Source organism: Thalassophryne amazonica, chromosome 13, assembly GCF_902500255.1.
Source record: "Thalassophryne amazonica chromosome 13, fThaAma1.1, whole genome shotgun sequence".
In the NCBI taxonomy this organism is placed as follows: Eukaryota; Metazoa; Chordata; class Actinopteri; order Batrachoidiformes; family Batrachoididae; genus Thalassophryne; species Thalassophryne amazonica.
This window is the reverse complement of record NC_047115.1, coordinates 31,927,196-31,940,236: the sequence shown is the minus strand read 5'-3', so window position 1 is coordinate 31,940,236 and position 13,041 is coordinate 31,927,196. Positions and strand designations below refer to the sequence as shown.

The 13,041-nt window shown below is 40.9% G+C and overlaps 1 protein-coding gene across 2 annotated transcripts in view; it reads right to left on the bottom strand.

Annotated features, from left to right (window-relative positions):
- Window positions 1-13,041, bottom strand: part of LOC117523141 (cGMP-dependent protein kinase 1) — a 460,927-nt gene that overhangs the window by 284,067 nt on the left and 163,819 nt on the right. The window lies entirely within an intron of this gene.

Here is a 13,041-nt window from a genome sequence, read left to right as displayed (position 1 = left end):
TCTGGCATTTTCTACATGAGCAATTACATCTCTGTTTCCTAGTATTTTTTAATCTTTGTTTTACTTTGCCTTTTATTTGTTTTATTCCCTGTTGTAATTTTATTGTTATTCTTAATTTATTTATTTACAATTGGGGGTAACTTGGTGCCCTTTACTTTTTAATTATGTACAGCACTTTGGTCGAATGCTGTTGTTTTAAACGTGCTTTAGAAATAAAGGTTGAGTTGAGTTGATTAGTGGATTTCTGCAGATGGTTGTCCTTCTGGAAGGTTTCAATTTTCAATTTCAATTTATTTTCATTTATATAGTGCCAAATCACAACAAAGTTGCCTCAAGGCACTTCACACAAGTAAGGTCTAACCTTACTAACCCCCAGAGCAAGCACACACACAACAGTGGTAAGGAAAACTCCCTCTGAGGAAGAAACCTCAAGCAGACCAGACTCAAAGGGGTGACCCTCTGCTTGGGCCATGCTACAAAATTACAAATTACAAAACAATTCACAAAATGAATATACAGGAAATGTTGCCGGTCCACAGGAAAGGAGGTTCTCCTCTCTCCACAGAGGAATGCTGGAGCTCTGACAGAGTGACCATCGGGTTCTTGGTCACCTCCCTGATTAAGGCCCTTATCACCCAATTACTAAGTTTAGACAGGCAGCCAGCTCTAGGAAGAGTCCTGGTGGATCTGAACGTCTTCCATTTACACATGATGGAGGCCACTGTGCTCACTGGGACCTTCAAAGTAGCAGAAATGTTTCTGTGCCCTTCACCAGATTTGTACCTTGAGACAGTCCTCTCTCGGAGGTCTACAGACAATTCCTTTGACTTCATGCTTGGTTTGTGCTCTGACATGGTATTGAGAACCATCCCTGGTTCTCAAGACCAGGAACCTAAGTGGCTCTACTCTACTCTATTCTACTCTTCTGTTCTACACTTTTTCTTTTTTTTTAGATATTTAGATATACCTTAGTACACACTAGTAGAGTTCTACCTTAGAATTGCAATGTATTATAGAAGACATACCTTACTGAATTTTCATGCACTGTCAACTGTGGGACCTTATATGTAGACAGGTGTGTGTCTTTCCAAATCATGTCCACTCAACTGAATTTACCCCAGGTGGACGCCAATTCAGCTTCATGACAAAGGCTGTGAATACTTACATACATGTGATTGCTTAGATTATATATATATATATATATATATGAATTTCCAAAACTCTAAAAAAAGACTTTCACTTTATCATTGTGGGGTATTGTGTGTAGAATTTTGAAGGAAAAAAATTTATTTCATTCATTTTGGAATAAGGCTGTAACATAACAAAATGTATAAAAAGTGGAGTGCTGTGAATACTTTCCAGATGCACAGTACATCACTATTAGAAATCTGATGAAAAGTTGATCAGGACACAACAAAGTGTCATTAGGGCTGTGAGGATTAAAGTATATTTTTTGGGACTGAGTGGTGCTTTTTATGACAGGTGGCTTGGTTGTGGGTACTAAAATTAATGACTGTCTTATTTCCTCAGTAATTGTGTATTAACTGGACCTAACATCATCAAGTTAATTAAAATTGCTAATGCTGCTAACATTCAACATAACACAAAAATTTAATTTAACCCTCTGGGGTCCGAGGGCATTTTTTTGGACAGTTCACTCGCCTGGCATAAATGTTTTATTATTGCTGTTAACAGCTCTCCCTGCATCCCACAATCAAGTTTTATGTCTCGCAGCCGTCGCAACGCTCCGCCACAGGAAAAACACCTCTGTTGGAAGCCTTAAGGACAAGTTGGAACATGTCCAGCTGTTAAACAATTTCTCATATACTCACTCCACTGAAAGCCATCAAAAGCCGCCTGGATTTTACAAATGATTATCAACACGGAGGTGTTTTTCCTGTGCCGCCGCACCACGTCGGCTGCGTCCCGACGCGCGGACCCGTCCGCACGTCTTTCATTAGAAAAACCTCCTTGAACAGTGGTATATCCGGATAAAAGGCTGAAACCGACTTCTTCTGAAACTTCTCTGTTCTCTCATGACGTCCTGGATCAATAGAGCCTGAAATGTGGAGGTTTTCAGCTTGAAACAGGCTGATGACGGCGCCTGAGAGCGCTGCACGACGTCTCGCACCGTGGGAAGTCCTTAAAGCGACAGTATCACCTCAAAATCTCTCATCAGCCGTTAAAATTTTCACTGAAAACCAGCTTAATTTTTCGAACCATGTCCACTTCGATGTGTCTCACAGGTTTAGAAAAAAATTTGATCAAACAAAGCGCCAGTCTCTCAGCAACTTCTCAGACAAAGGAATTCCGACGAGGGGCTGGACGACGACTCCTCCCACAAGGAGTGCTCACAGGCGAATGACGTCACCGACAGGCATGGAAAAACTCACGCATGCGCACGAGGGTTCAAGCATGACTGATGTAAAAACATATGAATGAAATCCATATAGTTTTTGAAAAAAATAAAAAGGACCTATACTCTATGGACAGCCCTCGTATAATGCTCAGAAAAGACAGACACGGTCGATTGCAACAGATAGTTGTAGCTGGCTGTCTCTGTCACTGGAGCTGACTCTGCTCAGCCGCACACACTACCTGTCACTCAAACAGACCACACCTACACTTATTTGTATCTTTGTAGCCTAAATGTAGGGGATAAATGGTGAGTGTATTCTGTACCATTTCATCATGAAGTCGCATGACTAGTGATCAGTGGTGGGGACAGCTAACCAAAATGTTAGCTTTGATTACAGCTCATCAGCTAACTGAAAAGTTGTCTTTTATGAAGCTAAACCAATAAACCACCACAAAAAGTATCGGAAGCTACAGCTAACCGAGAACCGATAACTTTCAGTCTCCGGTACACTTGCAAATACTAACAAGCTGATTTTGAGCTTTACATTAGCTTTGATAATTAGCAGTTAGCGCATTAGCAGAACTGTTCCCACCACTGTTAAGGGCCTTTCACACCGGATGTGTTGGAAGCATCACAGATGTCACGAATCGGTCTAAAAAGCATTATTTTCAATGAGACGTGTTGCTTTTAGAGGTGACAGAAGCATTGCGTCAAAAGCCAAGCTAAACCAATGCTTCTGATGGGAGCGCACATTGCCGGTTGTCGACAGGCTGACACGGTCAAAGTTCAACCCAATCCAACTTTTACCGCTCTAAGCTGTGACGTAGCTTCACGCTGTCTAATAGGAATGACGCATCGGGCCAAAACATGGAAGACTAGTGGCAGAAACCACTGATCTCCTCAAAACAGATCAGTGCAGAAACTACTGATCTCTTCAAAACAGATCAGTGCAGAAACCACTGATCTCTACAAAACAGAAACATGTCACAGGACTGCTCATTTATAGAGCAGTTTTCTGAAGAAAAATCCTTGCAAATGTTTTATTAACCTCAAAATTTCTGATTACTGTTAAAAAAAAGTTTAGAACACTTGTAATTAAAATAGCTAAATAAATAATTAAAATGTTCTTTAGAAACCTTTCTTCATCTGTAAATTAAAACCACCTGTAACCTTGGACATTTATTTTCAAACAAATAAAATAACATGGAAATTTATATATATATATATAACGGAAAACACTATGGAAGAAAAACGCCTGGTCTCCTGTATAATTAAAAAACTGAACCATTTACAAAACTGAACCATTTACAAGTTAAAGTGTTCACTCAGATCAATTGTGCTAAAAGGCTAAGCTAATGTTAGCCGATCATTAAACCTTCACAGCAGTGCAGTAAACGTCACGTTTTATTTTTATACTATTCTCACCTTGTTCAAGCTGCAAAACTAAACTCCACTGGACAAACTGGGAGTTCGCATATATCCAAAAAGTGGGAAATTTTGGACTGAGTGGGTCTGTTCCATCACCCCGGCTGCCTGCCTCTCTCTGCCCAGGGACGATGCCTGAACTCCGGCTTCTCCGTGCGGGTCTGCCCACTGTCGCGGTTCGATCAATATCCTACCAAGTCGTCAGTCCTCCCTTGGTCGGTGTCACTCCGAAAAGTAGCCGAACAAAAGCTTCTCCCAGCAGGGTGATGGGAGAATCGTTCTACTGCTGTTTTTTAAAGTTTTTTTGTGGTTCTACATATGCAAATGCAAGATGGCAATCGCTTTGAAATTTTCGGGTTGTGAAAACAGCCAGTGTGATGTAGCCGCAATCTCCGCAGCTCCTGTCGCTTCCGAAGCGAAGCGTCTGATGTTAAGATGCTTTGGGAGGCGTGGACACGTCGGGTGTGAAAGGCCCTTTAGTGATGCAACAGACAAAAGCTGCACTATGCACAGTTTCACCAACCACTGCCAGAGAAGCATATAGCTCTTTCAGAGTTGTCTGGGTGTCTTGGTGGATTCACTCACTAATCTCCTTCCAACATTGTTACTCAGTTTTGAGAACTGCTTACTTTACAGATTTACCATACAGTGGCATAATGTTTGTAGTATTTCTTGATGATTGATGTAAGTAAAGTCCATGACATAAAAATATTCATCTATCCAACCCCTAATTTGTCACAGGAAAGCTGGCTGTAAAATTATATTAACGCATTCCAACTGTTTAGGGCAGTGATTTTCAACCTTTTTTGAGCCGCGGCACCCTTTTTATATTTACAAAATCCTGCGGCACACCACCAACCAAAATAATATTATAATTCTATTACCTCTGGTTTTGCGCAAAACCCAATTATCGCAATAGAAAATCGATACAGAAAACACCACATTTCAAAAATTCTCAAGCATTTTGCGCTCTGATCTCAAGTAGGGCTGTCACGATTAGGAATTTCTGGAGACGATTAATTGTCAGACAAATAATTGCGATTGACGAATATATTGTCTATTTTTTTCTTTTTTCCCCCCCTTCTTTATATTCTACTATTGTAGTATAATTACACAACTCTGGAAGAACGTTTGGCTTCTGTGAGTGGAGAAACTGGGAATAGTGCAACATTTTTATTTTTATCTTCATTTTACATACAGTCCCAACTTTTTCTGATTTGTGGTTGTTTCTGTTGCATTTCTGAAATTGTTTCTCCTCATCAGTCACGTTTTGTGCTTAAACACTGCATTAAGCCCATATTGAACAAATAAATACCTTTGGAAAGTAACAGCTGTTAAAGTTTAGAGTTCTCACCTGCTTTTTGTGATCTGTGCGTCTGAACATCACCACAGCTTCTCCATGTCAGGGTTTTGTTTTTTTTGTTTTTTTGTGGCTCAGTTCATTCATATATTCTCATTTTTTAAATATGTTTTTAAAGATATTTGACCGTTTATTTCATCTCATGATCTCATAAATTCAGCATACGACGCGCACATGGTGTGAACAGGACGGTAACGGCAGAATCACACCTTTAGAGAAAGTTCAGAGAGAAGTAAAAGCAGCTTCATGTTTTGGTTTTGTTAACATGTTTACTCAGGTTAAAATCCTCTCTCTGCTCTGCGCTCGCTGTGCACTGATGGTTCTCAGACTGTAACGTGTCGCGCCTGCATTCAGGAATCTCCCTCACCCACCCCCTCCCTCGCAGTCTGCAGCCTGCTGACTCCGCGCGCGCACACACACACACACACACCGACAGCTCCGCATTTTAGACGGCTTTTGAAGAAGACGGCCACTGTTTTAATCGGCCGTCTTATTCAAACGGCAGGACGGATCGTTCTTCAGCCTCCATGTTATTGTCCCACCTTAAGACGAGAGCGAGGCTGCAGCATAATGACATCAGATTCTGAGTCATTTTATGCTTTGTGGATAAAATAAATAATTCACGGTAATCGCGAATATGAAAAATCATCGCGATTGACGAATATTGTAAGAATTGTGACAGCCCTAATCTCAAGTGTTTTTTTTAGATGTGTCGACACTTTTATTCACAATAATCTGCCACTCTAATATTCACGGAGCGCAGAGGCTGCCTTCAGCAAACCCAGTTGTGAGCGAGAAGGCCCAAGTCTGACCACGGTGACATCAACGGAGGTCAGGCTGCCTTCCCCGCACACCTCCACAGCCAACGCGGTTTCTCCTTCCCCAGAGGAGCCATGCTCCGTGAGCAGCTGAGATTCACGCTGTAGTCAGCAACCCATAACCATGGAGATGCACAACGCTATGTGCGCAAGTATGTCTATTATACTATAGTACAGCGCTTTGCTGCCATCTACTGGAATAAAAGAGCATTACATCATCTGCCACACTATTACAGCACATACACCCGATAATGGTGATATTTGATAATTGCCCACGGCACCCCTGACGATCGATCACGGCACCCTAGGGTGCCGCGGCACCCCGGTTGAGAATCACTGGTTTAGGGAATGAGTTGCAGGGCCTTAAATGAAGACTCTGGTGTATATTGAAAAATAAATTAAGCTGATCACACTAAACATGAAATAGCTTGAGTTTGGACTGTCTGCAATGAAACTGAAGACTACAGTAAATGTAAGAATCACTTGGCAAGGGTGTATTTATGTATTTATTTGCATTTTGCATATCGATCTACACAAAGATTTTGTATGGAGCAGGGGCACAATTTTTCCCAGTGAATACTGGTGTTTGTCAGGGATGTATTCAGGCACCTACACTGCTCAATGCATGGATTGAGTGTTGGGGAGGAGTGTGGAACCCCCCCGTCTGATGTTTTTTGGTTGGTGAGGAAAAATGTACTGACCTTGGCTCAGCCTCTCAAGCGCTTTTTTTTATGCCAATACCTTTGTAGGAGAATGAAGGTCTTTAGGGCCTGGTGCTTCCTGTTTTACTGGTTGTGACACTTGAACACTAACACGTGACACAAAGCAACAACTAGATGTCTTTGGTAGCAGTCTGTTTGGGGGAACCGTGAGTTCTACTGTAATACTTTGTGTCAAATGAGTGGTTACTTGTGCAGACTCAAATGAGAAGTACCACCTACGTATGTAGACAATTACATCATTTGTTCCATGCTGAAGTTTTATTTGGAAACCAACTCACTGACAAAGCACGGAGATGCACTTGTGAAACTACTTTGGGATGTACAGCCCATCTACTAGTGGCAGTAAAAGGGGCTTGAAAAAATCAGACACTCTGCCGCCTGTGAGGAAGAGAATATTTTAACCCAAGAGAGGTAGCTCATTTCCCTGTAGGTAGCTGTTGCCATAGCAACTGCGATGGGTTGTTTTGTCAGTTCAGACGATAGAAAGGAATCTTGGGGCATGAGATGGGTCAGCAAGGGATGCTCCACCTTGTTGCCACCATCATTAACTACGTCTTCTCCAAACTTGGGTCAAAATTTATTGCACTCTTTGCTGAGCCCAAGAGGTGCCCTATCCTTACATAGGTCATACAGATTTAATGTTAAACCAGAGAAAAGGCAACAACTCCATAAACCCTATTTTAACAGCTATGACTCGTGTTAAGCATGAGCTGTTTTGCAGTATACTTGATATTTTGGTTGGCGTAGGTGCATTTGAAATGTACATCAAGAGTATCCTAGTCACATTTCATCATGTCATCACTGTTCTGTTTCATTGTAACAAAACTTTACATACTTTGGAAAGTGCTTGCAGCTTTGAGGAGCCCTAAATCATTCATCAAAATCATGAAACCTAAGGAGGACATGACTGCAACTCTCATGACAAACGGATTCTAAAGTCAAACAAAGTCATGTCATTGTCCCATCACTTTTCACAATCTTCAGTGTGGTCACTGAGTTTGAGACACCAAGGAAGAGCTTATGGAGTCATGAGGTCACCAAACAGTTTTGAGATGCCAAGATATTTTCAGGAGAACAAAGGTCCATATTTTTAGGGTCCTGGTGATTGTTGTCTTCCTGTATGGTTGTGGGACATGGCCACTAACCAGTGACCTAACACAATGACGAGATGTCTTGGGTACCAGGTCTCTTTGGGGGATCCTTGGTTTCCCCTGGAGTGACTTTATGTCAAACAAGGTGTTACTTAGGGAGACTAAGATGGGGAGTATCACTTGCACTATGAAGGAGCATCAGCTTCAACACTTTGGCCATATGGCGCGTTTCTCTGTGTATGATCCAGCACATAGGTGCTTGAGTGTGGAAGAACTCAGCGGTTGGAGGAGGTCAAATAAAACACACACTGTACCTGGTTGTGGCAGATAGATGGTTATTTTACAGCTGTGCGGATGGACTGCATTTACTTTTGGGAAAGCCCATTCAGATGTACTACAATACATTGTGAGGAAACATCAGCCAGAACACGACCACGTTGTGGCCTACTTCCATGAATATGAAGCAGCACGCAAGTGTCTCAGTGCTAAGATCCCCGGGAACTGTAAAGTGCCAAGGGCATGCCCACAGACGCATCACCTGGCTGTGGCAGAAAAATGGCTACTTTTGGGAGGGTGGTAATGGTCTGCATGGATGGTTTCCATCCAGGACCCAAGGCAGTTCCATAGTGTGGTCGGTGCGTTGACGCATGGCACCAGTACAGCCTCCCACAGCTGAGCTGATAAACCAAGCATCTGTACAGTGTACCATATTTCATGGACAATATATTTCACCAACATATGATATTGTTTATCCAGAAATAATGTTGTCTCAACTGTATGGAATGACAGGAATGAATTGATAATACCACAAATCTGGAGACGTTGAATGATTATACATGTCGTATTTTGCCCCGACTGTTGCCAGTCTACATGCATAATACATACATAATAATCAATGCATAATGGGAATTGTAAGCTTTAATTTTTTTTTTCAAGTCTGGTCTCATTTAATCAAGGTAAAGACAGGCAGCGTCATGGCTAATGTCTCTTCCTACTTGGAGGCTGCAGATTTATCACACATACTGTATCTGTCAGCCTAATTTAAAAGGCTACAAAGATTTTATTATCTGAAGGAGACAATTTTCATACAGTAGACATCAGCTCTCAACAGACATCAATAAGACTGACCGAGTCCTTTATATATAAGTAGGGATTGCTTGACTGACATTTCTGCTCCAATATTATTTTTGAAAGAGCACTAAAATTATTTATCTGTGCATGATCCAGCACATAGGTGCCACAGTGGTAAAGATCATAGTTGCTGGAGAAGGCCAAGGAGACAACCATATTTCACCTGACTGCAGCAGATATTGCATTCTCTGGAATATAAGTCTTTTTGTTGCTGTTGTTGTTTTTCTTGTTTTATTGTTTGTTGGTTTTGTTTTTTGGGGGGGTGCTAGTTTGGGAGGTCTAGTGACTTATGCCTTGGTGTGGCTTATGTACAAAAAAAAAATAACAGGAATCAAAGCAGAAAAGGAAATAAATTGTTATTATTATAATTATTATTATTATAAATACCAATAAAGCACACTACTACAGAAGCGTATTGCATTCACTGGATTAAAAAAAAATTTGACTGCTGATCTCGTAATTACAAGATCTTTTCTCGTAATTACGAGATCAGTGGTCAATTTTTTTTTTTTTTATCTAGTGAATGGAATATGCTGCACTACAGCACTCCACAAAAATCCTCAAAGAGCTGATTTAAAAAAAAAATCTATTCAATTCAATTATCAGTTTATCCTGCAATTGCCAATTAAGTATTGTAGTGTTTCCAGTATGCTGTGTATCAGTAATCAAGGTACATCTGATGACTTCTTTTGTGTAAACTGCACCAAATAACATTGAATATGTTGTCCAATACACTTTTGTTTGGCCATTTTGCTTATTTTTGGACTTTAACAGTCCTTATGTTACATATCACAAGCTGGATACCCTTAATCTACAGTTAACGTCTCCAAGTTGCTGTGGGCAATCCATCTCTATCTGATGTGTCTTTTCTCTCGAAAGAGCAATAGAAATTATTCATAACGTAAGATATTTCAATCACACTAACTGATGTTTTTACAGTCAAAAGTATTAAAATTTACAGATATTGTTGAATTTAAAACAGCATAAATAATGTTAAAGGCCAAAAATAACAAACTATCAGGAATTATTCAAAAACTGCTCAGTGATCAAGAGGGGGGTATAAGTTAAGGAGAAAATTTTATTTCAGAACTCAGCATTTGAACCACTGAGAGGTTTTTTATTATTAGAATGCAGAGTTGAATGTGGGACCAAAGCAATGTACAAACATAAACCAGTTTAAACTGAAGTACAAGGACATGATCCTCACAAGGTAAGGAAAGTTATCAAGTGTTTGCAGCTGTTGTTGTGTAGAATTATATTTGAATCCTGTTGTAGAAAGTATTGCATATGCATGGTCATATATAGTATATATAGGTACTTTATTTGTGTATATATCTCCTATGTGTGAAAAAGTACACCACCCTATATATATATATATATATATATATATATATATATATATATATATATATATATATATATATGAGGTCTATTAGAAAAGTATCCGACCTTATTATTTTTTTCAAAAACCATATGGATTTGAATCACGTGTGATTGTGTCAGACAAGCTTGAACCCTCGTGCGATGCATGAGTTTTTCCATGCCTGTTGGTTGCGTCATTCGCCTGTGAGCAGGCTTTGAGTGAGGAGTGGTCCACCCCCTCGGCGGATTTTCATTGTCAGGAAATGGCGGAATGATTTGGGCTTTTTTTCCATCAGAATTTTTTCAGAAACTGTTAGAGACTGGCAGGTGGAAACCATTAGAAAAATTGATCTGGCTTTCGGTGAAAATTTTACGGGCTTCACAGAGAATAAGGACTGTTACTACAGCTTTAAGGACGGATTTAAGGACGGATTTAAGGACGCTCGGCACGCCGCGCTCCGTGCCGCCATCGAGAGCCACAAACCACAGGATCATTTGTAAACGGATGGCTCTGTGGAGCCAGGACCATCGTGTGCACTTTTTCTGGTTATCACAAGAGCTGGACATCAACCATTTTCCGCCAGATTTCACTTTTAACAAGAGATTTTGTCATGGAAAGCCGAGTGGAGGCTTCGCACATCACGATGGATTCGCTACTGGAGCGAGACAAAACCACCTCCGTTTTGGTCTCACAGGACGGCTTTGAGATGGTGTTCAGACAGCTGTCTGTGATTTTTCCATCGAGTGATTATCCGAGAAATTGTGGATGTGCTGGACATGCCAGAACATGTCCTGTGAGGCTTCATCATGGTGTTGCTTTGCGCCATGCGGCACCGCCGCGACGCGCGGAATTCCTCCGCACGTCTGTCTCAATGTGCCGAAAAAGTGCTGATGTCCACGTCTTTTCACAATTCCTGTGCTAGTCAGACGACGTCCTGGATAAAACACAGCATCCAGTTTGGAAATCAATGGCACATTCCACTGTTACAGGGGTTTTTGTCATGGAAAGAGGAGTGGAGGCTTCGCGCGTCGCGGCGGTGCCGCATGGCGCACAGCAACGCTGTGATGAAGCCTCACGGGACATGTTCTGGCATGTCCAGGCACATCCACAATTTCTCGGATAATCACTCGATTCAGCTCATCAATGGAAGTTTGGTTGTCTGCACAGCAAATGTTCCTGATTGGGACAATTAAAAATATTTCTTTAAATATAAAGAAACATTAAACAGTTTATACATAAAAAGGGGGAAAAACGGCAAAAAAAACGATGGAAAAAACGCCCGAAAAAATAAGTTATAGCTTATAGCTATAACTATAATAGTTATAGCTGAGCTTTTGTGGTGTCTGAAAAAAACTGTAGCTTTATTTGGTAAAAATAAAAAAGACTGAACCATTTACAAATTAAAGTGTTCACTCAGATCAACAGTGCTAAAAGGCTAAGTTAACATTAGCCGATCATTAAACCTTCACAGTTCAGTAAATGCCCCTTTTTATTTTCACATTATTCTCACCTCAGTAAAGCTGCAGAACTAAACTCCGTTGGACAAACTGCGACTTCGCATATATCCAAAAACTGGGATATATCGGACTGAGTGGGTCTGCTCCATCACCCCGGCGGCCTGGATCGCTCTGCCCAGTGATGATGCCTGAAGGCCGGCTTCTCTGTGCGGGTTGGCCTGCTGTCGCGGCTCGATCGATATCCCACCAAGACATCAGTCCTCCCTCGGTTGGTGTCACTCCGAAAGGTAGCTGAAAAAAGCTTCTCCCAGCAGGGTGATGAGAGAATCGTTCTACTGCTGTTTTTTAAAGGTTTTTTTTGTGGTTCAGGCGACCTAAGTTCAAGACGGCGATCACTGAACTTTTTTCAGATTGTGGAAACAGCCAGAGTGTGACGTAGCAATCTCTGCCCCCTTGCCGCTTCTGAAGCGACGCGTCTGATGTCACGACGCATTGGAAATGCACCGCCCTCTGCCATACTGACAAGCGCAACCCTCAACCTATCAAATCCCTTGAACACAGACGCATGCCATTAATTAATTAATTAACAGTTAATTAATTTGGTTTATTTGTTAAATACGTGATATTATTGAATATCTAATATTTTGCTATATTTTCCAGTATTTGTTTTTCTTTCTTTTTTATTTTTTTGATAACTCTAACATCCGAGGGGGCGAGGTTGATGACGTGAGGGGGCGTTGCCCCCAAATGCCCCGTCGTGGCGCCAGCTATGATGAGGAGCACAGCTTTCAGGAAATCATTTGACAGCATCAACTGACATATTTGTTGTTTATTTGAGAATATTTTATTTAACTTAATACCAGGCAACACTTTGCAATTATTTTCTTTTCCTGTTTGTATAATTGTTGGTTTAAACGACAAGCAAATTTAGGTTTTGCATTTTGTTCCCATACTGTACCGAAAATGAACTGAACCATGACCTCAAAACCGAGGTACGTATCGAACCGTGATTTTTGTGTATCGTTACACCCCTATATATATATATATATATGTGTGTGTGTGTGTGTGTGTGTGTGTGTGTGTGTGTGTGTGGTGTGTGTGTGTGTGTGTGTGTGGGTTATAGATATTTATCATGGCCAATAGAGGTCAAACATTTGGACACACTTTCCTTTCATGTGAATGGGAAAGTGTGTCCAAACTTTTGACTGGTTGTGTATGGAAAGATATCTAATCCATGAAGTTCGATATATATGTAAGTAATGAATGAATTTGTATTTTTAAGATATATTTATGAACACTGAATTAGAATTTTGCT